At 46.8% G+C, this 23,686-nt stretch overlaps 1 protein-coding gene and 1 non-coding gene across 4 annotated transcripts in view; one reads left to right on the forward strand and one right to left on the reverse strand.

The window, feature by feature from the left end:
- The window catches only part of LOC126293339 (centaurin-gamma-1A), a 304,641-nt gene that overhangs the window by 213,000 nt on the left and 67,955 nt on the right, over window positions 1–23,686 (reverse strand). The gene's annotated exons all lie outside the window — the stretch shown is intronic.
- On the forward strand, window positions 16,190–16,264 carry Trnas-cga (transfer RNA serine (anticodon CGA)). The gene has a single exon. It is a non-coding gene; the product is annotated as a tRNA-Ser (tRNA).

A 23,686-nucleotide genomic window follows, 5' to 3' on the forward strand; every position in this document is an offset into this window, starting at 1 on the left:
TGATCCCTAAAATTAAGGCGTGCATTTGATAGCATTAAACTTCTGTTGGCCAGGAATGCCCTTCTTGCCAACAGTGGTCTGCTTTTGATGTCCTTGCTCCGTCCGTCGCGCGTTGTTTTGCTAGGCAGCGGAATTCCTTAACTTCGTCTGACTTCGTGACCATCAATTACAAAGTTAATTTCTCGCTTTCCTCATTTCTACTACTTCTCATTATTTTCGTCTTTCTCTGATTTACTTTCAATCTATAGTCAGTACACTGTTTCTTGCATTAAACACATCGTGTAATTCTTTACTTTCACTGAGGGTAGCAATGTCATCAGCGAATCTTCACGTTGATATCCTCTCTGTTTTGTTTCCGTTGTTAATTCTTCGATGTATATACCGAACAATCTGGATAAAAGAATACATCCCTACCTTAGAGCCTTTTTAATTTGAGCACCGCGTTCTTGGTCTTCCGCCCTTATTGTTCCCTCTTCGTTCCTGTACATATGATATATTATCTGTCTTTCCTTGCAGCTTATATCTATTTTTCACATTTTCCAACATCTCGCACCATTTTACGTTATTGAACGCTTTTTCCGCGTCGTTAAATCCTATGACGGTGTCTCGATTCTTCTTTAGTGTTGCTTCCAGTATCAACTGCAGTGTCTGAACTGCCTCTCTGGTACCTGGAGCCAAACTGATCGTCATCTAACACGTCCTCAATTTTCTTTTCCATTCTTATGTATATTTTTCGTGTCACCAACTTCGATGCCTGAGGGGTGAAGCTGATTGTACGATAATTCTGGGACTTGATCGGCTCTTGTTATCTTCAGAACTAAATGGATGGGATTTTTCTGTTAGATGGTATATCGTCACACACGTACATTGTACACACCAGCGTGAACAGTCGTTTTGTTGCCACTTCCCCCAGTGATTTTACAAATACCCATGCAATGTTATCTGTCTCTTCTGCCTTATTCTATTCTAAGTCTTCCAACGCTCTTTTACGATACTGCATCCCCCACTTCTTCTATATCGACTCCCGTCAGGTCCTCACAGAGGCCTTCAATGTACTCCTTTCGGCTACCCGCTCTCTCTTCTGCAGTTAACAGTGCAATTGCCGTTGCACTTTTAATGACACGCCCTCGCTTTTAATATCAGCGAAGACTGTTTTGACTTATCTATATGATTACTCAGTTCTTCCGACAATCATTTCCTTTTCGATTTCTTCTCATTTTTCAAGTAGCCATTTCGTCTCAGCTTCCCTGTACTTCCTGCTGATTTTGTTTCTAAGTGCCTGCTATTTACGTATTGCGGTCTTATCCTTTTGAAATGAGCATAATTTTTAACACAGTAGCGGTTTTTCCGTCGAGCTGAAGCCGATGAGCAGCAGAAGAGTGGGCGCCGAGTGGCGAACGCTGGTAGGGCGGGAGCTGCCACGACGCCCAGGAAGCAGCTGGCGGGTCGGTCGCCGCTCCTCCAGGGCGGAGGCCGGTGGCAGTGCTGGGACAAGCGGCTCGTCAGTGCCGCGATCCAGAGGGCGCTGGACTCCAGGGGCCGATCAGCCGCCGTCGGAGGCGCGCGGCGACAATGGCCGCTAACTGGAGCGTGGAGGCCCCCCCAGCGCGGGCACTTGCCTTCCAGGGAGAGGCTGGAGAACGGGATGTCCGCTCCCGTAGGCGACCAGCGCAGGCGGCCGCTGACAATGCTATTGTTAGTCCCGTCTCGTGTGTGTGTGTGTGTGTGTGTGTGTGTCAACGCGCAAGTGCGCATAAGGAATACTTCAGGACAATCGGTTTTCGAGGTTTTATCGACTTCATTCCTATCGTATGGGCACTACCTTATCTGCCATATTTTTGAATAAAATTTTTATTTCAAGACATAACCACATTTATGTTGGTAGATAATACAGTTCTGCCGCCACAGTCAATGATCGGCAGATTTGAAAATAGAAGTTCAAGCACCTGTATAATTTGCTACATCACATATGAAATACAATGGCAAAGAGAAAGAAAGTAAGTGTAAATGGAAATAATAATAAAGTAGATAATATGCTGATAAGAGCAGCTTGAAATCGAGCAGTGTTAGAAAAGCTTACTCCAGTAATATAATAAGTTACGCTACAGGTTACGATACAACATTCAGGGTAATCATGACACCCACTCAAACTATACAATCCGTAAAACTGTGTGTACTGAATGTCACGCTCAGCATACAGACCAAAATTTGACGTAACTTCAATGTACAGTTTACAGAACACATCGACGCATTCTTCTAAAATACGCCTGACACATCGTCAATAGGGACTCTCATCAGAAGCACATGTCAATTATTTGAAAACATAAGCAATAACTGGAAAATAGTCCATAAATTACAGAGAGGCCGGAAATAGACCTGCATCAAAAGCTTCACATTTTCATACACAAAAAGCATATTTGACGAAATCCAGTAAATGGGAAAAACTTAGGATTTCAGCAAGATATACTAGTAACATAAGAGGCAATCAAAAAATTTCCGTACGAAGGCCGAATAGTCCAGGAACTGCGTGCCGGTCAGGCAAAACCGCCTTGAGCACTGAGGCACGGGTCCTACCGACGCACGACGTCGAGGATACGCGTCTGATGGAACACGGCGTCCTGCAGTTTGGTGCCCGCTGCACATCTTCGTCCGACCCTTTTTAAGGGACCGACGGCGCGGTGACCGCACGTGGAGACATGAGGACTATGGCCCGGGTCCCGAGTGCCTGCCACATGGCGTGGCGCGACTGCTGCGTTGCGGCAGCGACGTCGGGGCGCGCGTCAACACGAAGCGGCGGCAGCGTCCCACAACGCCGGTTTTCCACACACACGCCGCCCCCGAACACAGTCCTCATTCACCAGTGAGCGCCTGTCAGCACGCCGTCCCCGTTTGGCCGCATTTGGTAGCAACGCCTCCATAGTTCACGCAAGTCGCACACACACAAATGCCACGCTAATCTCTCCCCAACACGTCGTTAAGCAGTTACGCTGCCGCAGTGCCCTCAAACGGAAATATTTTTTGCTCTCCCCTTGTATGATATGAGTACTACATTCTGAACAATAGTTGTTCCGCCACCGATTTTATACTCGAATTGTATCATGCACGTATGACATGACTTCCATTATTCACTTGTATTTAAAACTGCGTTTACTGCAAATGACGTAAATTTTATATCGAGGCCCCCGCCCCTTTTTCTGTTGGAATATTTGTCCTTCGATCGTTACGTTCATATTTGATGTTCCACATAAGTTGGTTCCAAGAAACTTAGCGCAATAGGCCATATTTCTTCTTCTGTTCTAAGTAAGTCCCTTCGTAGACCCGACACTCAATGCCTTACGATACTTCCGGTAGCGGTACCTTCGTCGCGACAGCGTCGAACGATCGACGCGGTTTCAGGCGCTGCTCCCGACGCCGGAAGGCAGCGGAGCCGCTGGCGGGCCCCACCCACACCGTGCTCTGGGAGGCGGTAGTTTACAAGCTGCGGACGCCGCGGTCACACCAAAATAAACTGTGGATCACATCGCGTCACAACACCGCCGCCGCCATACATCTACGTAAATAAACAGTCCGCAGCGCAGTGCACGGTGCGTGGCGGAGGGCACTTCGCTGAAGTATCGCCGATTGCCTGTGCTACTCAGCCTGCGCAGTTATCGGGGTAAAAATTACTGCCTGCACCCCTCTCTATGTCTGCCGTTATTAAAATTTTAAACATAGCTACTTTTCGGCAACGGTGGATGTAGAATGAATTTTTCACTCTGCAGCGGAGTGTGCGCTGATTAAAGTGTGGCAGATTAAAATTGTGTACTGGACCGAAACTGGAACTCGGGACCTTTGCCTTTCGCGGGCAAGTGTCTATCGCTGAGCTTGCCAAGCACGATTCACGACCCGTGCTCACAACTTTGGTTCTACTTCTCCTACCTTCACAAACTTGCAAAAGCAAAGGTCCCGAGTTCGAGTCTCGGTCCGCCGCCCACAGTTTTAATCTGCCAGGAACTTTCTACAGTGAATGTAAATGAATGATTTCAGAAAATCAGTCAACCAGTTGCAGGTATAAAGGTTCACTAAGAACCACTGACCATCGTTCCACCAGTTGCAAAAATCTCTTCCTCAGAAGCACATGGACCCTGTTTTCTTGCCTGTCGAGATAGCCAGAGCTGCGTCTAAATACATGTGCACAAAGTTGAAAATCGTAAATTAGATCCACATACTTGTGAAGAAGACAATTTTACAATTGTTCAAACAGTGGTCAAGGATTGTTAATAAATCTTTATATCTCCAACTAGTTGGCAGATTTTATCAAATCATTCATCATCATCACCACCACCACCATCACTATTATTATTATTATTATTATTATTATTATTATTATTATTATTATTCGCATGGCTTACATGGTCATTTTACATTCTTATTTGAGAACTCCACGAAATAACGGTTACATATGCATAGAAATATAGCCCATGTTCAGAAAAAAACAGAACACGAGAGGTAGGACGTTCATATTTACAGGATTTGTACACAGGTACGTTCCTTAGAAATGATCAGCACTTCAGCCCCCTGGGTCCAGCATGTGTCGCCCTGTTGCCTGGTAGGCACAGCGTCCACCCATCACTACTCGTTCCACGCGTAGATCGCATCGACGCGTATAAGGCGCCAATGGCGTCCTACTGTATAGCCATCCATGCTGCATTCACCTTGGTCGGGATTGTGTCACAGCGCTGCACCCGTCGTCGCACCATATCCCACACATTTTCGATTGTCGACAAGTCTGGTGATCTGGAGAGCCAGGGCAAAAGGCTGACATCCTGTGACACCGTGTCGTCGTGCATTGTCTTCCTGAAAAATGGTGTCTGCGGTCTCGTGTAGAAAGGGTATGGCTCTGGGTCGCCCAATGTCATTCACGTACGTCACGTTCGTCAGAGTGCCCTGGACACGCTTCGAGTGTGGTTGTTCTCTGGAGCACCCCATATCATAAGGCCTGGACTTGGTGCTGTATGTCTAGGGGCGAATGCATTCTCTGCATTGTCGCTCCCCCTCTTTGCGGCGAACCAAAATCCGGCCATCATTTTCAAACAAACCGGACCTAGATTCGTCCGGAAAAACTATCTGATGCCATTCCTGTCCCCAGTGACGTCGTTCATTACACCATTGCCGTCTAGCGTGTTCCAGCACATTCGTCAAAGGTGGGCGGAGAAGTGGAAGAAGCGCACGTAACCTGTTCTGTCACCCCTGACAGCGTACGATGTGTTCTACTGTTCCACTGTGCTGCGCCATAGCTGACTACAACGCATGCCATTCGGATGAGGTGTCGACTTTCTCGGGTGGGGGGCGAGGGGGTCTGAGTGGTGCGACCTGACCCGTCCACGACCCTCTCTGAATCAATCCGCACACACCCGTTGCACTGCGAGGCATCCTGAGCGTCTGCTCAAGTCACACTGATCCATTACCTTCGGTTTGTAGCGGCAACGACTGCCGCAGCCGCGTTTTACCGGCAGGTGGTGTCGCGCCGCGATATCCTGGTTGGCCTTCAAACCGCGAGACGACGTGGTTCAAATGCTAATCATTTCTGCAGAACATACTAATGTACTCGTACTGTGAATATGGACGTCCTATCTCTTGTCGTCCAACGTGTCCCGCTCGGTCCAACGTGTCCCGCTCGGTCCAACGTGTCCCGCTCGGTCCAACGTGTCCTGCTCGGTCCAACGTGTCCTGCTCGGTCCAACGTGTCCTGTTCTTTCGGAACATGAATAAATAACATGAACAAAGAAATAAAAATTGTAACTATATACGTCTCCAAAGTAGTCCACTGATGTAGTCATCAAATGAGTCGATCAGGAAATTTTCGCGACAACCTGTTTTCAATTAGGCCCGCAGCTCGTGGTCTGGTGACTAGCGTTTCTGCCTATGCATCACGGGGTCCCGGGTTCGACTCCCGGCCGGTTGGGGATTTTCTCTACCAGGGGACTGGGAGTTTGTGTTGTTCCCATCATTTCATCATCATCCTTTATGAGAGTGACTAGACTAGATTGCGAAAAGAAAATGGACTGTGTAAAAATTGGGACTTTGTACGGGCGCTGATAATCGCGCAGTTGAGCGCCCCACAAACCAAACACCACCACCATCATCATCATCTCTCCAATCAGCTGCGGCGCAGTTTGTACAGCGAACCCACAGTCGCACGCCAGCCACACGTGAAGCCCCATTCCTAAAAACAGCCACCACATCTTTCATGTCCTGTAGAGAATCGAATCAGAGTTGTCTGTAACTTCTTGGAAGGGCCCAACCCCGCCACACGTTTAGTAGCGTCGGTAATAAGGCGAGAATTTGCCGGAGGAAACTTCTGCCAAACACGTTCCCACTTTTGGCACACGTCGTGTACAAGAGGCGAACCTCGCGTCGGCCAAGCTATGTCCCTGGGTTTGAGCCTGCTGGCGGGTGTATTTCTGTAGCTGACTGTAAAGAAGCGAGTGCTGACGAATGGCCCACTTTGTTCGGATCTCTCGTACAGACGCTGCTCCTCGCCTACCTGGTGGCGGCGTGCTGTTACTCCCCAGGACACGCAGCCAGCCACTCACTGCCCGGTCTCATCCCTCTTGTATCTTCTTCTCGTGACGCCTACGCCACGTATACAACGGTGGCAGCACAATCCTCGCACAGTCTTTTTACAACCGATGTTCTCTACGTTCACCCCTCACTTATCACTTTTTTGGTTATCACTTTTTTGGTTGTTGAGCTCTGTACCTGCGGATTATATTATTTTAAGAAATATCGTTTTGAATATTATTTTAACAAAGAAAAGCAGCCACTTTTTGTGTATTTTATTTATGTCAGTATACGCTTAAAGCTATCATCCATCTTCAGCTGGCGTAATATATATATATTCAGCTCTCAGTTCTACAGCATTAAGACTTCGGAGGCAAATTGGGTGGTGCAGATGGTCTGTGCAAATTCGCAGTTATGTTTAGCTACCTATACTACGCGAGTTGTCTATTTATGTTATGTTGTTGTTGTTGCTGTTGTTGTTGTCTTCAGTCCTGAGACTGGTTTGATGCAGCTCTCCATGCTACTCTATCCTGTGCAAGCTGCTTCATCTCCCAGTACCTACTGCAACCTACATCCTTCTGAATCTGCTTAGTGTACTCATCTCTCGGTCTCCCTCTACGATTTTTACCCTCCACGCTGCCCTCCAATGCTAAATTTGTGATCCCTTGATGCCTCAAAACATGTCCTACCAACCGATCCCTTCTTCTAGTCAAGTTGTGTCACAAACTTCTCTTCTCCCCAATCCTATTCAATACCTCCTCATTAGTTACGTGATCTATCCACCTTATCTTCAGTATTCTTCTGTAGCACCACATTTCGAAAGCTTCTATTCTCTTCTTGTCCAAACTAGTTATCGTCCATGTTTCACTTCCATACATGGCTACACTCCAAACAAATACTTTCAGAAACGACTTCCTGATACATAAATCTATATTCGATGTTAACAAATTTCTCTTCTTCAGAAACGCTTTCCTTGCCATTGCCAGTCTACATTTTATATCCTCTCTACTTCGACCATCATCAGTTATTTTACTTCCTAAATAGCAAAACTCCTTTACTACTTTAAGTGTCTCATTTCCTAATCTAATTCCCTCAGCATCACCCGATTTAATTTGACTACATTCCATTATCCTCGTTTTGCTTTTGTTAATGTTCATCTTATATCCTCCTTTCAAGACACTGTCCATTCCGTTCAACTGCTCTTCCAAGTCCTTTGCCGTCTCTGACAGAATTACAATGTCATCGGCGAACCTCAAAGTTTTTACTTCGTCTCCATGAATTTTAATACCTACTCCAAATTTTTCTTTTGTTTCCTTTACTGCTTGCTCAATATACAGATTGAATAACATCGGGGAGAGGCTACAACCCTGTCTCACTCCTTTCCCAACCACTGCTTCCCTTTCATGCCCCTCGACTCTTATTACTGCCATCTGGTTTCTGTACAAATTATAAATAGCCTTTCGCTCCCTGTATTTTACCCCTGCCACCTTTAGAATTTGAAAAAGAGTATTCCAGTCAACATTGTCAAAAGCTTTCTCTAAGTCTACAAATGCTAGAAACGTAGGTTTGCCTTTTCTTAATCTTTCTTCTAAGATAAGTCGTAAGGTCAGTATTGCCTCACGTGTTCCAACATTTCTACGGAATCCAAACTGATCTTCCCCGAGGTCTGCATCTATCAGTTTTTCCATTCGTCTGTAAAGAATTCGCGTTAGTATTTTGCAGCCGTGGCTTATTAAACTGATAGTTCGGTAATGTTCACATCTGTCAGCACCTGCTTTCTTTGGGATTGGAATTATTATATTCTTCTTGAAGTCTGAGGGTATTTCGCCTGTCTCATACATCTTGCTCACCAGCTGGTAGAGTTTTGTCATTACTGGCTCTCCCAAGGCCGTCAGTAGTTCTAATGGAATGTTGTCTACTCCGGGGGCCTTGTTTCGACTCAGGTCTTTCAGTGCTCTGTCAAACTCTTCACGCAGTATCGTATCTCCCATTTCGTCTTCATCTACATCCTCTTCTATTTCCATAATATTGTCCTCAAGTACATCGCTCTTGTATAAACCTTCTATATACTCCTTCCACCTTTCTGCCTTCCCTTCTTTGCTTAGAACTGGGCTGCCATCTGAGCTCTTGATAATCATACACGTGGTTCTCTTCTCTCCAAAGGTCTCTTTAATTTTCCTGTAGGCAATATCTATCTTACCCCTAGTGAGATAAGCTTCTACATCCTTACATTTGTCCTCTAGCCATCCCTGTTTAGCCATTTTGCACTTCCTGTCGATCTCATTTTTGAGACGTTTGTATTCCTTTTTGCCTGCTTCATTTACTGCATTTTTATATTTTCTCCTTTCATCAATTAAATTCAATATTTCTTCTGTTACCCAAGGATTTCTAGCAGCCCTCGTCTTTGTACCTACTTTATCCTCTGCTGCCTTCACTACTACATCCCTCAGAGCTACCCATTCTTCTTCTACTGTATTTCTTTCCCCTATTCCTGTCAATTGTTCCCTTATGCTCTCTCTGAAACTCTGTACAACCTCTGGTTCTTTCAGTTTATCCAGGTCCCATCTCCTTAATTTCCCACATTTTTGCAGTTTCTTCAGTTTTAATCTACAGGTCATAACCAATAGATTGTGGTCAGAGTCCACATCTGCCCCTGGAAATGTCTTACAACTTAAAACCTGGCTCCTAAATCTCTGTCTTACCATTATATAATCTATCTGATACCTTTTAGTATCTCCAGGGTTCTTCCACGTATACAACCTTCTTTCGTGATTCTTAAACCAAGTGTTAGCTATGATTAAGTTGTGCTCTGTGCAAAATTCTACTAGGCGGCTTCCTCTTTCATTTCTTAGCCCCAATCCATATTCACCTACTATGTTTCCTTATCTCCCTTTTCCTACACTCGAATTCCAGTCACCCATTACTATTAAATTTTCGTCTCCCTTCACTATCTGAATAATTTCTTTTATTTCATCGTACATTTCTTCAATTTCTTCATCATCTGCAGAGCTAGTTGGCATATAAACTTGTACTACTGTAGTAGGTGTGGGCTTCGTATCTATCTTGGCCACAATAATGCGTTCACTATGCTGTTTGTAGTAGCTTACCCGCATTCCTATTTTCCTATTCATTATTAAACCTACTCCTGCATTACCCCTATTTGATTTTGTGTTTATAACCCTGTAGTCACCTGACCAGAAGTCTTGTTCCTCCTGCCACCGAACTTCACTAATTCCCACTATATCTAACTTTAACCTATCCATTTCCCTTTTTAAATTTTCTAACCTACCTGCCCGATTAAGGGATCTGACATTCCACGCTCCGATCCGTAGAACGCCAGTTTTCTTTCTCCTGATAACGACATCCTCCTGAGTAGTCCCCGCCCGGAGATCCGAATGGGGGACTATTTTACCTCCGGAATATTTTACCCAAGAGGATGCCATCATCATTTAATCATACAGTAAAGCTGCATGTCCTCGGGAAAAATTACGGCTGTAGTTTCTCCTTGCTTTCAGCCGTTCGCAGTACCAGCACAGCAAAGCCGTTTTGGTTAATGTTGCAAGGCCAGATCAGTCAATCATCCAGACTGTTGCCCCTGCAACTACTGAAAAGGCTGCTGCCCCTCTTCAGGAACCACACGTTTGTCTGGCCTCTCAACAGATACCCCTCCGTTGTGGTTGCACCTACGGTACGGCCATCTGTATCGCTGAGGCACGCAAGCCTCCCCACCAACGGCAAGGTCCATGGTTCATGGACTTTATTTACTTCCTACTTTGATTAGTGTTACGATATCCGCCTCTCCAATCGTAGCACAAATACTTTTTTTAACTTGTATTTTGCTCGAGCACAGTACAGTGTCCGCCATGTTGGCGACTCACATCTTTCTTTGCATCAGAAAATTAAATCTACGGTCAAAGTTATTTTTTACTCACAGTATCTGAAAGCAGTACTTCCAGATTAACTTGCTGCGTGAGTAAAAAACTGCTCAGGATGTATGTGCTCAGTGCCAGTACAGTTGCTTCATAAATCCAGCAGTGACTGGTGAATCACTCGATTATTACTACTTTTAATTATATTATCACCTGATTATTATAAAAATAATTTTGCGGCAGCTACATGGTGTTTCTTTCAAAGATTCATATTTAAGTTTCGTGTTCACTTCTGTCACACTTTGGCATAGGCTACACCGCTATGTCACGATGCTTGCAATTTCCCAGGAACATACCAGCAAATCTGTCTTCCACACATCTTCACTACCTTCACGTGACTGTATCGCTTCAAGCCGCCTGCTACGTGGAAACAGCACGGCTAAAACCGACAAAGCAAATCTGTCGAGCAAAGTACAGGGTTGCAGAAATTTCGACCTGGTTTGTTTCCTGGGAGCAATGATGCTACGCTGAAAACCAATGGAGGAGAGCCTACGGGACACGGTTAACGGGCTGCGGCTGCCCCACATCATGTTCATCTGCTTACGGTCTAAAGACGGCCACGGAAAAAGATTTCTTGTCATTTCATTCCCTTATCGAGGGGTGCGAGCGAGTCACGGCAATGGGACATTGTCGCCCTTCAGCTGAGAGCGCTTATAAAATACGAAGCCACACCTTGCACAAAATTTAAAATACGTACATGTTTTCAAAATTATGAAAGAAGGCGTTGGTACAGTGAACAATGGCTTGCAGGTTGATGTCGTGTTCCCAGACTTCAAGGAGGCATTTGAGACACTGTAGCTGCTGTCTGGTGAAAGCATACGAGTTTATCCAGCGTCGGACCAGGTCTGCGACTGGATTCAAGACTTCCTTGCAGACAGAACTCGCTCTTAACGGAACTAAATCGGCAGATGTTAAACTAGTTCCGAGAGTACCTCAAGGAAGTGTGATAGCAGCGTTACTGTTTACAACGTAAATAAATGATCTAGTAGAAATAGTCGGATGTTCTTTAACGTTGTTCGCAGATGACGCGGTTGTCTACAAGACAGCAGCGACACCAGAGGACTGTATCGATCTGCACAATGACCTGCAGGGAACTGATGAATGGTGCAGGTCTTGGCAGTTCGTACTGAACGTAAATAAATGTAATGTATTGCACATACATAGGAAAATAAATCCACTACTATAAAACTTAAGTACTGACGAGAAACTGCTGGAAACAGTATTCACCGTAAAATATGTAAGGGTAACTATCCATATCGACCTTAAGGGAAATCACCACATAAAACAAACAGTAGGAAAAGGAAATGCCAGACTGATATTCATAGGAAGAATCTTAAGGAAATCATCCGCGGAAGAAGTAGGTTATAAGCCGTTTGTTCGACCGATTCTTGAACATTATTCATCAATATGGGATCCTTGCCAGGTACGATTGATAGAAGGGATATACAAAATCCAAAGAAGAGGGGCGCGTTTCGTCACGGGATCGTTTGGTCGGCGCGAGAGCGTTACGGAGGTCCTCGACAAACTCCAGCGGCAGACGTCAGAAGAGAGGCGTTATGCACGACAGAGAGGTTTACTGTTGAAATTTCGAGAGAGAAGTTTCCGGGAATATTCGGACAATATACACTCCTGGAAATGGAAAAAAGAACACATTGACACTGGTGTGTCAGACCCACCATACTTGCTCCGGACACTGCGAGAGGGCTGTACAAGCAATGATCACACGCACGGCACAGCGGACACACCAGGAACCGCGGTGTTGGCCGTCGAATGGCGCTAGCTGCGCAGCATTTGTGCACCGCCGCCGTCAGTGTCAGCCAGTTTGCCGTGGCATACGGAGCTCCATCGCAGTCTTTAACACTGGTAGCATGCCGCGACAGCGTGGACGTGAACCGTATGTGCAGTTGACGGACTTTGAACGAGGGCGTATAGTGGGCATGCGGGAGGCCGGGTGGACGTACCGCCGAATTGCTCAACACGTGAGGTCTCCACAGTACATCGATGTTGTCGCCAGTGGTCGGCGGAAGGTGCACGTGCCCGTCGACCTGGGACCGGGCCGCAGCGACGCACGGATGCACGCCAAGACCGTAGGATCCTACGCAGTGCCGTAGGGGACCGCACCGCCACTTCCCAGCAAATTAGGGACACTGTTGCTCCTGGGGTATCGGCGAGGACCATTCGCAACCGTCTCCATGAAGCTGGGCTACGGTCCCGCACACCGTTAGGCCGTCTTCCGCTCACGCCCCAACATCGTGCAGCCCGCCTCCAGTGGTGTCGCGACAGGCGTGAATGGAGGGACGAATGGAGATGTGTCGTCTTCAGCGATGAGAGTCGCTTCTGCCTTGGTGCCAATGATGGTCGTATGCCTGTTTGGTGCCGTGCAGGTGAGCGCCACAATCAGGACTGCATACGACCGAGGCACACAGGGCCAACACCCGGCATCATGGAGTGGGGAGCGATCTCCTACACTGGCCGTACACCTCTGGTGATCGTCGAGGGAACACTGGATAGTGCACGGTACATCCAAACCGTCATCGAACCCATCGTTCTACCATTCCTAGACCGGCAAGGGAACTTGCTGTTCCAACAGGACAATGCACGTCCGCATGTATCCCGTGCCACCCAACGTGCTCTAGAAGGTGTAAGTCAACTACCCTGGCCAGCAAGATCTCCGGATCTGTCCCCCATTGAGCATGTTTGGGACTGGATGAAGCGTCGTCTCACGCGGTCTGCACGTCCAGCACGAACGCTGGTCCAACTGAGGCGCCAGGTGGAAATGGCATGGCAAGCCGTTCCACAGGACTACATCCAGCATCTCTACTATCGTCTCCATGGGAGAATAGCAGCCTGCATTGCTGCGAAAGGTGGATATACACTGTACTAGTGCCGACATTGTGCACGCTCTGTTGCCTGTGTCTATGTGCCTGTGGTTCTGTCAGTGTGATCATGTGATGTATCTGACCCCAGGAATGTGTCAATAAAGTTTCCTCTTCCTGGGACAATGAATTCACGGTGTTCTTATTTCAATTTCCAGGAGTGTATTACTTCCTCAAACATACATCTCGCGAAATGACCACAAAGAGAAAATTCATGAAATTAGAGCCAATACAGAGGCTTACCGACATCATTCCTTCGAAGTGCTATTCGCGAGTGGAACGGGGTTGGAGGGCTCAGTTAGTGGTACAAAACGCACCCTCCGCCCCACACCATTACGTGGCTTGCGGAGTACGACGAAGATGTAAATGTGGAAGATTTTAACGCGTATCTGGTTATCTCTCTTTTTCTTTTCGGCGCAACCAATTGACGATAGTGTCCATGATAACGGAACGTTTCAAAATACAGGACCCTGAGCTGAGCAATATGTGCGGAGCGATCGCTCAGTCGGCACCATGTGATAGAGGCGGTCGCCGTGCCAGTAACCTACGGGTGCCTGTCACTGAATGCTGGACCACAGATGGGAATCCTCCTACACGTCGTCAGGGGGCCGGAAAATTGCGTAACGTAGCGCTGAAACTGGTTGTTTAAACAAAATAACAACTGAAAATTTAGGCGGATGAAGGTGTTCTGACTTGACATTTTACAAATCATACCTACTCAGAGAGAAATATCCCTTGTTGCACAATCATGCGTTATATATGTCATCTTTGTTTGGAGACACTTCATTTGTCAAGAGTTATTTTCAAGAGTACAACATACAAAAAATAAAAATACAGCCAAAATCTCAGATGAACACGTCGAGAATATGCTGAGAGTTGCGAACACATGGATAAAAACTAATGACACACTAGTTTAGCACACTCAAAGTCGCATATCACATTAATTCTATAAATCTTAATTACATGAATATAAAATTATTAATGAAATATCATGTACAAAAGGTCACATTGATGCCATTCTCCACCCCACCCCCCTCTTCTGTTCTTTTTTTTTACCGTTTTTTCTTAGTGATAAGTACATTACGTGCGGCCCAAAAATACTCGTCTTCTTCCTAAGTGGCCCACGTAAGCTAAGAGACTGGACACTTCTGCAATAGAAAGGAGGAAAGCAAGGGTAATCGATTACAGTCGAATTAAATGAGGGGATGCTGAAAGTTATTAGATTAGGAAATGAAACGCTAACGGTAGTAAACGACTTTTGCTGTTTGGGCAGCAAAATAACTGATGACGGCCAAAGTAGAGAGGATACAAAACGCAGACTGGCAATGGCAAGAACAGCGTTTCTGAAGGAGAGATATTTGTTAACATCGAATGTACATTTCCGTGGCAGGAAATCTTTTCTGAAGATATTCGTATAGAGTACAGCCACGTATGAAAGTGAAAAATGGACGATAAAAAGTGTATATAAGGAGAAAATAGAAGCTTTCGAAGTGTGATGCTACAGAAGAATGATGAAGATTAGATGGGTCGATGACGTAACTAATGAGGATGTAGTGGAGAGAAGAGAAATTTGTGGCACAACTTGACTAAAACACGGGATCGGTTGAGAGGACAGATTCTGAGACATCAAGGGATGTCGAATTTAAAATTGGAGGGAAGTGAGGGGCAAAAATCGTAGAGGGAGACCAAAAGATGGATGCAGCAAGCAGAATCAGAAGAATGCACGTTGCAGTAGTTACTCAAAGATGAAGAGGCTTGCACAGGACAGAGTAGCATGGAGGGCTGCACGAAAGCAGTCTTCGGACTAAAGACAACAACAACAACAACAACAACAACAACAACAAGGTTTAAACACCTTTTTAGATATATGGTACGACTGTACGGTAAATCGAAGCTATGCTAATTCTTTATTGCTATGTTTGTCGATGACAAAACTTATTATATATATGACTATGAGCAGTTAGACCGCAATTAGAGTGTAATAGTTCAATAAACGAGAGACGATGATGCAGTGAGGTTTGACAGTCGCTGTTCTCCATAGCAAGGTAACCGTGTGTGAGGTGGTGAGGATGGCTGGCACAGAGCGCCTCGCATTTGGCACGACGCGGCGGCTGGTGCTCGCCCACAGTCGGTCAGGCTCCCACGACGCCCCCGCGGCGTGGCTCAGCGGGAGGGGGGGGGGGGGGGGGGGGGGGGGCGGAGGAATGACAGCGTGCAAGCGAGCGGAGCGGACTGCAAAAAACCCTCCGCGCAGCCAGCAGCAGAAGGCAGCAGCGGCAAACAACACTGCAGGCAACCGTAGCAAGCCACACAGTTTGATGGTACGAGCCGTAAAGATGCAAGGAGTCTATTGCTACAGCCTGTACTCCGCACATTACTCTGCACTTACTAAATACCGCGAATTTTGTAACTCTTGTCAATCTTCACATACAGTCATGAGTCTTGTGACTGGTTTGACGCGGCTCGACACGAACTACTCTCCTCTGCCAACCTCTTCAGAGTAGCACTTCTAACGTACGTCCTCGATTGAAACTTCCTGGGAGATTAAGACTGTGTGCCGGACCGAGACTCGAACTCGGGACCTTTGCCTTTCGCGGACAAGTGCTCTACCCACTGAGCTATCCAAGCACGACTCACGCCCCGTCCTCACAGCTTCAATTCCGCCAGTGAAAATCTCATTCTGGAAACATCCCCCAGGCTGTGGCTAAGCCATGTCTCCGCAGTATCCTTTCTTTCAGGAGTGCTAGTTCTGCAAGGTTCGCAGAAGAGCTTCTGTGAAGTTTGGAAGGTCAGAGACGAGGTAGTGGCGGAATTGAAGCTGTGAGGACGGGGCGTGAGTTGTGCTTGGATAGCTCAGTTGGTAGAGCACTTGCCCCCGAAAGGCAAAGTTCCCGAGTTCGAGTCTCGGTCCGGCACACAGTTTTAATCTGCGAGGAAGTTACATATCAGCGCACATTCCGCAGCAGAGTGAAAATTTCATTCTGAATACGTCCTCGATTATTTGCTGCACGTATTCGAACCTCTGTTTTCGTCTACAGTTTTTACCTTCTACAGCTCCCTCTAGTACCACGGGAGTTACTCCCTGATCTCTTAACAGATGTCCTACAATCCTGTCCCTTCTTCTTGTGTTTTCCATATATTCCTTTCGTCGCAGATTCTGCGGAGGACCTCCTGATTTCTTACCTTATGATCAACCAATTTCCAACTCTCTTCTGCAGGATCACGTCTCAAATGCTTCGATCCTCTTCCGTTCCCGCTTTCCCACTCGCATTTTTCACTATCATACAATTCTGTGCACCAAAAGCACATTCTTTGAAATTTCCTGCTCAAGTTAAGGGCTATGTTTGATACTGCTAGACTTCTCTTGGCCAGGAATGCACTTTTATCCAGTACTAGTCTGCTTACCTTGATTTTGACTACTTCGTTATCCCCAACCCTATGTTAAGTTTCTCGCTGTTCTGATATCTGTTACTGCTCATTACTTTCGTCTTCGTTCGATTTACTCTTAATCCATATCCTGCACCCGTTAGACTGTTTGTTCCTTTCAAGAGGTGCTGTGATCGGTCTTCACTTTCACTGACGATAGTAATGTCGCCCGAAAATCTCATCATTCACTCTTTGAATCTTGTTATTTATTTCCTCCACTGATTGTTCTATGTACAGGTTGAACAGAGGAGACAGAAGAGGCGGAAGACTTGGTCCATTAAATGGCGAGAAATCACACGTAAGCAAATTTCGTTTGCAGCTAATATTCCCGGACTGTAAGCCGTTCAGATGCCTTCGCAGCGACCCTGGTGCGTGGATGACACTTTTATAGAGTCGCCCCGTCGCGATGAGAAATTTCGTCCTTGAAGTATCAGAAGTCCACCGAGGGGAGCACCCGGTTCACCGTGGAGCCAGAAGAGCGCAGAAGGCTCTCTATCCCGGATGTGGCCGTTCATCGTACATCCACATCTTCATCTACATACATACTCCGCAATCCACCATACGGTGCGTGGCGGAGGGTACCTCGTACCACAACTAGCATCTTCTCTCCCTGTTCCACTCCCAAACAGAACGAGGAAAAACTGACTGCCTATATGCCTCTGTACGAGCCCTAATCTCTCTTATCGTATCTTTGTGGTCTTTCCGCGAATTGTAAGTTGGCGGCTGTAAAATTGTACCGCAGTCAGCCTCAAATGCTGGTTCTCTAAATTTCCTCAGTAGCGATTCACGAAAAGAACGCCTCCTTTCCTCCAGAGACTCCCACCAGAGTTCCTGAAGCATTTCCGTAACACTCGCGTGATGATCAAACCTACCAGTAACAAATCTAGCAGCCCGCCTCTGAATTGCTTCCATGTCCTCCCTCAATCCGACCTGATAGGGATCCCAAACGCTCGAGCAGTACTCTAGAATAGGTCGTATTAGTGTTTTATAAGCGGTTTCCTTTACAGATGAACCACATCTTCCCAAAATTCTACCAACGAACCGATGACGACTATCCGCCTCCCCCACAACTGCCATTTCATGCTTGTCCCACTTCATATCGCTCTGCAATGTTACGCCCAAATATTTAATCGACGTCATTGTGTCAATCGCTACTCTACTAATGGAGTATTCAAACATTACGGGATTCTTTTTCCTATTCATCTGCATTAATTTGATTTATCTATATTTAGAGTTAGCTGCCATTCTTTACACTAATCACAAATCACGTCCATGCCATCTTGTATCATCCTACAGTTACTCAACAACGACACCTTCCCGTACACCACAGCATCATCAGCAAGCAGCCGCACATTGCTATCCACCCTATCCAAAAGATCATTTATGTAGATAGAAAACAACAACGGACCTACCACACTTCCCTGGGGCACTCCAGATGATACCCTCACCTCCGATGAACACTCACCATCGAGGACAACGTACTGGGTTCTATTACTTAAGAAGTCTTCGAGCCACTCATATACTGGGGAATCAATCCCATATGCTCGTACCTTCGTTAGGAGTCTGCAGTGGGGCACCTTCAAACGCTTTCCGTAAGTCAAGGAATATGGCATCCGTCTGATATCCTTCATCCAATGTTCGCAAGATATCATGTGAAAAAACGGCGAGTTGCGTTTTGCACGAGCAATGCTTTCTAAAGCCGTGCTGATGCATGGACAGAAACTTCTCTGTCTCAAGGAAATTCATTACATTCGAACAGAGAATATGTTCGAGAATCCTGGAACAAACCGATGTTAATGATATTGGTCTGTAGTTTTGAGGATCCGTCCTTCTACCCTTCTTATATAGAGGCGTCACCTACGCTTTTTTTCCAGTCGCTCGGGACTCTACGTTGGGCAAGAGATTCGCGATAAATGTAAGCTAAGTAAGGACCCAGTGCAGTAGAGTACGGTCTGTAAAACCGAACTAGAATCCCATCAGGACCTGGCGGAACGCTCTGGGAGGAATGCCGGAGATGCAGCACAGAGACATGCCAACCACGTGGTTCGCCGGAGACCTGCGGACACCGCCCGTCACGACACGCAGTTGGCCAGCCTAGACCGTCGCTCGGGACTGAGGAAGACCTTTCTCGAGCTCGCTTCCAAGCCGTCGTGTCCGCATCTTTCTGGGCACCGCCCCCTGTAAGGGGCTTCTGCACAGTCTATATTTATGAACAATGTTGTAGTCTCGGTGTTTCTTTGTACTATACATCGCACCATCAGTCGTTACGCCGATGTTTTAATTTGACAACGAGATTTCAAGAAGGCAAGATACCTAAGAACAGCTAAGCGTTTGCAGCTGTTTTATTAACTACAAGCTTAGCACCCGCTGCTTCGCTCGCGTAGACTATGTGATTGGTGATTGGACCTGCTGTGCTGCCATTCAAGAATAGTATTCCAGGGGTGTTTTCCAACAGAATAACGCTCACTCAAATGTCGCTATTGTAATCCAAAATGGCCCTCCACAGTGTTGACATGTTGCCTTGGCCCGTTCTGTCATCGGATCTGTCTTCAATCGGGCACGTATGAGACATCATCGGACGACAACTACCACGCCATCTACAGCCAGCGTTAACCTTCCGTGTACGGACCGACCAAGTGCAACAGGCGCGGAATTCTATCCCACAAACTGACGCCCGGCACCTGTACAACATACTGGATGCACGTTTGCATGCTTGCATTAAACATTCTGTCTGTTACAAAGGATATTAGGGTACCAGCACTTCAAATCTGCATTTCATTTGCGCTTTCATTAACTTCTGATTTTGTAATGTTAATCACTTATATATGTTACCTAGGCATATTGTTCTACATTGATTACCTCTCGGTGTTGTGATCTTTTCCCGTCAGTGCATGTTGATGTAGATTTGGAAAGTGGACAATAGATGCCCGGAGGCGTGTGTTCGCGACCCATCGCGGGTAGAATGGGGTGAAGTAGGAGGAATGGTTGCGCGGTCCGCGACGCACCGGACACGAGAGGAAGTCGGGCTAATTAGCAGGCTGTGCGCGGACGGCGGCGCGTGGCGGCCATTGGGATGCAGCGGCGGCGGCAGGAACTGCGAGCGACGCCGGGCGCCGCGACGCCGCCCCCCGCTGAGTCACAGCCCCGGCTGGCATCAGCTGCCAAAAGCGGCCCTGCGGGGCACACTTCCGCCGCCGGGTCGCAAAAAGGCCGGCCGGCGCACACACACACACACACACACACACACACACACACACACACACACACACACAGTGCGTGGGCGGCTCCTGTCCCGGGCCGCGGGGCTCAGCAGCACGACTCACATCACCGCACAAATCGCACTCTTTTAACGGGCAATTTCCTACACTGGAGATCTTTTCCATAGTCTTAATTGTCTGACTGTATGGAAGATAAATAGTTTGGCCAAGAAGAGAATACAAGCTTTCGAAATGTGGTGCTACAGAAGAATGCTGAAGATTAGATGGGTAGATGACATAACTAATGGGGTGGTATTGAATAGGAGTGAGGAGAAGAGACATTTGTGGCACAACTTAACTAGAAGAAGAGACCGGTTGGTAGGACATGTTCTGAGCCATCGAGGGATCACCAATTTAGTACTGGAGGGCAGCGTAGAGGGTAAAAATCGTAGAGGGAGACCAAGAGATGAATACACTAAGCAGATTCAGAAGGCTGTAGGTTGCAGTAGGTACTGGAAGATGAAGCTTGCACAGGATAGAGTAGCATGGAGAGCTGCATCAAACCAGTCTCTGGACTGAAGACCACAACAACAAAAGCAACATTGGAATACGTTGGAGTAGTGGTGCGGTTTGGCATAGCACGCGCCGTAGCTGTTACACAGGGTATCCCATTCGAAAGAGGCCCAACATACAAACATTTACTTAAATTACATTTACAGGCTTTGCAGAAAAATCAGGAAATAAATGAAATGAACAAGTCATACCTCCCTCATGGGGAAATAAAGGCGAATCACAAATGGTGCTGGAAGCGACCGCCTTCGAGTTGTAAATACGGCTGCAGATTCTCGAATGATGCCGCAAGAACCTCTGGTGTCATTGCCTGGATTTCACGGACGATGTTCTCTCCTAAATATCCAGAATTGTGTCGTTTGGTCCTGTAGATCTTGTCCTTCAGGCCACCCCAGAGGAAAAGTCAGGTGGTGTTAAATGCCGTGACCTTGGGGGCGACAGTCCTTCCGAAGTCACTCTGCCCGGGGAAATTGATTCGATCTCAGCCACGATCACTCGTGACGTGAGGCATGTGGCCGAGAGTGAGTTCTTCATCGTCCAGTTGGTTCACAAATTCAGGAAACATTTTGCCACGATGGAATCGAAAAAATTGGTCCGACGATGCAATTGTGTGATATTGCAAGGGACACGCCAATCTTTTGTGAATGCAGGGGCTTCTCGACTAGTCCGTACTGATTTTTATTACACCTCAAACGTGTATTGTGAGACTTTACATTGCGACAGAGTTGGAACCACGAGTCATCACTGAATCATGTGTACTACAATATTGCTGGCCTCTGAGCAACAAACTGCTGAAACCAACGGCAACATGTAATGCGGTTGTCTTTGGCATTTACGTTGAGCTCCTCAACAACAATAAACCTGGAAGAATACACGCCGGCTTCCTTCGCTGCTCCGTGACATTTCACGTTCCTGACATAAACGTCGGGCGGACTCTGTGGGAGACGCCAAGAGTCGTCGTTTCGTGTCAGTCGCATTTTCTCCCGTTAATGGCGGTCGCCACCCGCTCTCCACCTTGTTCACTAACTTCTTTTATGCAGCATTTAGGCGGTATATGCTCATCACCAAACCGTTCAACGAACATTCGCTGACATGTCTCAGTGGAACCAGTGAGCCAATATTGCTTCATAAGAAGCACGCGCTCTTCGACAGAATAGCGACATATTGTCACTACACAGAACATTTTTAGTATTTAAAAGCACAAGTAGAAACGACAAACAAGAAGTGATCGTAAACAGTAGTTTGCTCAAATCTCTGGGCTACGTAATATGTGGGCAGGCCTCGCCCACTCTGGCTTCAGAACAACGCATGGCGCAAGTGTGTAGCGCCGCCTCCCTTCTCTTTGACCTCCATGACGGACTCAACGCTGTACGTTGACCTGAAGCCAGAGCGGCCGGTGTCTGCCGCGCAAACTACTCTTTACGATTACTTCTTGTTCATTGTTTCTGTCGCATGCACGTAACAGTTCCTTTAAATACTAGAAATTACAGTGCTCACACGAATAACATAGTGTCAGGAAAACAATTTCGAATGTTTCTCTGTTTTTGAATGTTCTAGTAACGCGGCACATTTCGCCTCATTCATGTAACTTGTTTTTTCTTGGTATACAGGGTTGTTCTAAATGATGGGCCCATTTTAAAAAATTCATATGTGTTCAACTACAAATCCAAAATCGACAAGCTTTATACCAATGAAAAGAGGAAGTTTCAAAGTTCTCGGCCGGCGGTGACGGTGGTTTCAGAAGCGGCCGATAGGGTTCGCGCGGCAATTGGGCCTTCATTCCGTTTCACTGTCAGCTCTGAGTGAGTTGGCGACTATGGAGCACAAGGTTTTCTGCGTTCTCGAGTTCGCGAAAAGTGAGTCGCAAATTGCAGTGCAGCGGACATTTCGTACCACTTTCGATATTCGACAACCAACTCGCAAAAGCATTGGCCGTCGGTTTAACCAATTTAAACATACTGAGAGTGTGTGCAAAAGATAAAGCACAGGCCGAGCGCGTGTGTCAGAGGATGATATCCGACGAATTCGAGAAAGATTTGTGCGCAGTCTCAGTAAGTCTACCAAATAAGCCAGTCGAGAACTTGGAACGCCTCAACCAACTGTATGAGAAGTTCTGAGACGGCGTTGCTGTACAGGCCCATCGATTACAAATGGTTAAAATGGCTCTAAGCACCATGGGACTTAACATCTGAGTTCATCAGTCCCCTAGAACGTAGAACTACTTAAACGTAACTAACCTGAGGACATCACACACATTCTTGTCCGAGGCAGGATTCGAACCTGCGACTGTAACAGCAGCGCCTAGAACCGCTCGACTACAGCGGCCGGCTCCATATATTACAGCTTGTGCACGCTCTCAACTCCAACAACAAAGAGAAACTTCTCGCATTTTGTGGTTATGTGCTAGCAAAGATGGAGGATGACGCATTTCTACAGTGTGTAATTTCTAGCGATGAAGTGACGCTCCATCTTAGTGGAAAAGTCAACACAGTGTTCGCGTATGGCGTTTGGAAAATCCACATTCACCATTACAACACGAAGGGGACTCGCCGAAGAGCAACGTGTTCTGCGCCGTATCCCGTACAAACGTTTACGGGCCATTTTTCTTTGTGGAAAGAACTGTAACAGGAATTACGTACCTGGACATGCTGGAACAATGGCTGTCATGGAAAATTCCCAGGTCTTCATTTTCCAACAGGGTGAAGCTCCGCCCTATTGGCACCGTGATGTACGAGGCTCTTTGAATGACTCCCTCCCTCAGCGCTGGATCTGTCACAGTGGACTCGATGATCTGGCTCTGCACTTCTGGCCACCGCCATCTCCTGACCTCACACCCTGAGACTGTTTCTTGTGGGGTTACGTGGAGGAGGCTGTTTACGTCCCGCCTCTACCGACCACTCTGGACGATCTTGGAACCGGATCCCCGCTGCCGTGCTCTCAGTAACAGCAGACACGCTTTCGCGTGTGTGGGGCGAGTTTGGCTACCGCGACGATGTTTGCCGTGCAGCCAATGGTGGCCACACTGAACATTCACAACATTTACGATATTTCCAATTATTAGGTGTTTATTAAAAACTAATTAACTACAAATTATTACATTTATTAAATTGATATCAACCATTATGAACAAAACTTCCTATTTTCG

The sequence above is a fragment of the Schistocerca gregaria genome, chromosome 10, assembly GCF_023897955.1.
Source record: "Schistocerca gregaria isolate iqSchGreg1 chromosome 10, iqSchGreg1.2, whole genome shotgun sequence".
Classification (NCBI taxonomy): Eukaryota; Metazoa; Arthropoda; class Insecta; order Orthoptera; family Acrididae; genus Schistocerca; species Schistocerca gregaria.